Source organism: Marmota marmota, unplaced genomic scaffold, assembly GCF_001458135.2.
Source record: "Marmota marmota marmota unplaced genomic scaffold, marMar, whole genome shotgun sequence".
Lineage (NCBI taxonomy): Eukaryota > Metazoa > Chordata > Mammalia > Rodentia > Sciuridae > Marmota > Marmota marmota.
Window position 1 is genome coordinate 25,499,356 of NW_025999932.1, and position 4,177 is coordinate 25,503,532.

Genomic DNA, 4,177 nt, shown 5'->3' on the forward strand with positions numbered 1-4,177 from the left:
TTTTTTTTTTTTTTTTTTTTGGGGGGGGGGGGGGGTGGTGGTGGTGAGGGGACCAAGGATTGAACTGAGAGGTGCTTTGCCACTGAGCTAAATCCCATCTTTTTTATATTTTGAGACAGGGTCTTGATAAGTTACTTGCTCAGGGCCTCTCTAAATTGCTGAGAGTAGCCTCAAACTTGTGGTACTCCTTCCTTAAGCTACTGCATTGCTGAGATTATGCCACCATGCCTAGCACACAATTTACAGTGGTTAAAAAATTATCCAAATGCCAGTTCTTTTCCTGGATTCTCTTCTCTCCAGCTACACATTAGATTACTAGTTTCCCCAATATTTTAAGTTCTTCACTAGTAAAACAAAATTTAAGGAGGAAAAATCATAGGACAGCATGTTTTCCAGTCATCATACACTACCAATTTCTAACTTCAGCTCAGGGAAACAATTCTTGCTTGTACTAACTCAGTTCATCTTCCACAGTGGCTGTTCCAAATCTCTATTGTTCTCCTGAATCTCTTCTCACATCAGCTGACCTTTATTGCTATCCACCTCTTAGAGACCATAGCTTTCAACTTTCATCTACCATCCAATGTACAAATACAAAATCCATTCTCACTTTACCTTTCTCAGTGCACCTCCTTTTATCAACTCTAGCACACTGCCAAGGAATACAGCTCGCACTTAAATGATAATTGTTAAAGGTAATGAATTAATCCAAGACCAATTCACACTGCTCATGCCATCTCTCCCTAAACTGTCAGGGACCTCTACCAGCTCTTTCCTCCTCCTTCATCTTCAAACATTTCCTCTTTTTGGCTCTTTCCCTGTTAGCTTATAAATCCTCCCTGCCACCAAAAAAAAAACAAGCCCAGGAACCATTTTTAGCTACTATCTCCTTCTCCTCATAGCCAAGTGACTGGAAATTTTGTATTAAGGAAGAACTGTCACATTGGATAAAGATATAAGACTTTAAAAAAAAAATCTTGAACTTTTTTTAATATTTATTTTTTAGTTGTAGTTGAACACAATGCCTTTATTTTATTTATTTTTATGTGGTGCTGAGGATCAAACCCAGGGCCTCGCATGTGCCTAGGCAAGCACTCTACCACTAAGCCACAACTCCAGCCAGAATCTTGAACTTTTGAAGAGACATATTTAAATATTATGGATAAAAAGAAAAGCTGAGGGCTGGGATTGTGGCTCAGTGGTAGGTGCGGGTTTGATTCTTAGCACCGCATGTAAATAAACAAAGTCCATTGACACCTTAAAAATAAATTTAAAAAAAAAAGATATACTTGAGTTTAACTTCAAAATAACCCAGTTGGGGGGAAGGCTTACAGATGAAATAAAACAGGCCAAGCCAGCTTTAACATTTTTAAAGAAGAAATGCTTACTGATCTTCACAACTTTTTAAATGATTTCTATCCACTAATTCTCTTGGACACTGCCCAGTGCTTACCGGCTCTCTGCACCACTCTGCTTCCTCCCTTCCTTCCTCCCCTAGGTTGTTTGCTGAGCTTTCTACCAGTTCCTCCTCTCCGCCTCCTAACTTCTTCAGTCCCATCTGCGCACTCTTCTCCACTTCTTCTCCAACATGACCCCCTCCTCCAAACACACACACACACACACTTTAAATGATGTGCTTTCAGAGAGTTCCATATTCAAACTTCTTGCTTTTTTTCATTTCTTCTCATTCCTTCTCAGTGAGCTGATCATTCTCTTCTGCAATACTTGAACCACTTTATCTGTATGTAAACCTCCATATCCAGCACTGATCTCTCTCAACTCCTGACCCAAAAGCATCTCCACCCAAATGTCTCACAGGAACCTGAGCAAACATTCAAAACCGAACTTATTTTTATCTTTCATCTCAACAAAAACCTGTTCCTCCTCATTTCAATCAAAAGTTTCAGTATTCTCAGTCACCCTAGCCAGAAACCCAGGCATCGTATGTCTTAGGGTTCCAAATCATTCTAGCTCCCAACATTCAAAGCCTTAAGTCATATCAAATTTACTTCTTATATTTTATTTCTCAAAGTCATCTTTCTGTAACTCCAACTGCTTAGTTCAGGCTCTTTTCGTTTCTCTACTGGACCTTTTTAATTTTCTACAATTGGTTTCCCTACCACCACTCTAACCTTTCCTCTAAGTCCATTCTCCACACTGCAGCTGAAGTTATTTTTCTAATACAAACCCAATAAACTGCTACTTTGCTGGAAATTCTTCAATGGTTGCCCCATGTTAAGAAAAGTTCTAAACTCTGATCATGGTACCAAGTACTTTAAGATCTGACTTCCCCCAATACACTGCAAGGATTCTAGGATCCAGTCATATAGAACTACTGAAGGCTCCCCAAATACAAAATGCTCACTCCTAAATCTATCCTTTGTTCATATTATGCCATTTGCTTACAATGACATTCCTCATCCTCTCTCTCCAATGAAACTTATCCAACTTTCTTAACACAAGACAAGTCACTTAATGCCAAAGACCTCCCCTGACCTCATTAGACAGAGTCATGATCTTTCTACTAATTAGGGGAGAAAATGCCATCAGTGGTTGAGATTATGACTTACATCATGAGTTAGACCCACCTGGGCTCACTTTACCAAATAAGACTTTAGGCAAAATCTCTAAGCCCATTTCCTCATCTCTAAATAACAGTAGTTAACTACTTCGCTCATTTGTTATGAGGAATAAATAAGGACTACCTGCAAATAACCCTGCACAGAGCTTCTCACACAGACTCAGTTTAACAAAAGTTAATGTTGTATGATTATTCCCACTGAATTTATTAGTGTTAAATTAATAGCAACTTGCATCTACCACACTACTGAGATTACATAAGTGTCCATGCCTGACACTGGCAATCTACTATTTATCTCTTCATTCTCACCACTTGACATAATATATGGCAAATAGGTTATTGACAAACTGAGTAAACAAAATACTTCAAATCCCTATACCATGTAAGGTCCTTTTTTCCCTTAGTGGTCTTATGAAACCTACTTCTGTCTCCAAGTACATAAAATTGCTCCTTTAAGTGAAATTTATAGAGGTCAGCATTTTAATTGAGAGAAAAAAAATTTGTAGTGTTCCTAATCTTATGTTTCTTGAAACTTAAAAAAAAAATACACACAAAAATAAACTCACAATACTAACAACAATTTCCCAACTCACTCCATAAAATACCAATATCTAGGTTATCTACCTTTTGAAATTTTTTAAAACAGTCAAGGTAGGTTTTTTAAATCTGTCAGCTTCCTTACCACCAGTCCTTGAGTCTTGTAACTAAGATGTATTCTGTAGCATTTAAAAAAAAAATGGCATTTTTCATTTTAAAAACATGCTCCTTAGGAATTCTGAAAAACACTGCAACAGTCAAAGAAAACAATTACTTCTCCCCCCTACTTTGAAAGAAAAAAAAAAAAGGCAGTGCCTTAAACGTTACTAGTAATTTAAAACTAAACTAGTCTTCAAAATATGTGTAAGCAGGGTTCAAACTAGTGGGAAGGGAGCCGGGGAGGACTCATTTCACAACCTTGAACCTCTACAGATAAAATGCAGAATTGCAAAACGGTAAAACACCAGATACTCCATATGACAGCAATGTTGTCTTTTATCCAAGTTCACACTCATCATTTAAACATAATTGCCCTTTGAGAAATAGAGGGGTTTAAAATAAGTATGGTTAAATAGATACAAATAAACGTATCTGGGAAAGGAGAAAAGTCTGTTAAATTTCGGTCTCTCCGGTCTCACGCCAAATTCGTGCCATACATACGGTTCAGAACCGAGAGACAGCAACCTGGGAGGGTCAGAGGTTCGGGAGGCGCGGAAGGCCCGAGGCCCTGCATCCGGGGCGGCTGCTCCTCCCGGAGCCTAAGCAGGGCGGTGGCCCGATGGGGTGGGGCTGGGCGCTGCAGCCCCGGCAGGCCAAACCACAGCGCGGGAAGCCCACGTCTCACCTCCACTTCCCTCTCCCAGCGCATAGAGCCCAGTTCCGCGACCACCCAAGAGCCCCCTCAGGACAAAGAGACACAGACTCGCCCTGTCCAGGTCCGCACAAAGTTAATCTGTCTTCCCTAGCGGTCGGGGCCGCCGGGCTTTGTAGTTCGCCGGGCCAAATCGCCCCTCCACCGCCTTGAGCCCGGCGAGCCACCGAACTACAATCCCCACGATG

At 40.4% G+C, this 4,177-nt stretch overlaps 1 protein-coding gene across 6 annotated transcripts in view; it reads right to left on the reverse strand.

Annotated features, from left to right (window-relative positions):
• Positions 1-4,177, reverse strand: part of Katnal1 (katanin catalytic subunit A1 like 1) — a 91,715-nt gene that overhangs the window by 77,577 nt on the left and 9,961 nt on the right. The window contains exon 2 of one of the 6 annotated variants that reach the window (XM_048800778.1): positions 3,963-4,039. The exons of 1 other annotated variant lie outside the window; for it this stretch is intronic. The gene's annotated coding sequence lies outside the window, so the exon portion shown is untranslated. Of the gene's footprint in view, positions 1-3,263; positions 3,754-3,778; positions 4,135-4,177 lie in introns of those variants that run through there. 4 more of the 6 variants (XM_015484183.2, XM_048800780.1, XM_048800779.1 and 1 more) reach the window with 4 other exon arrangements.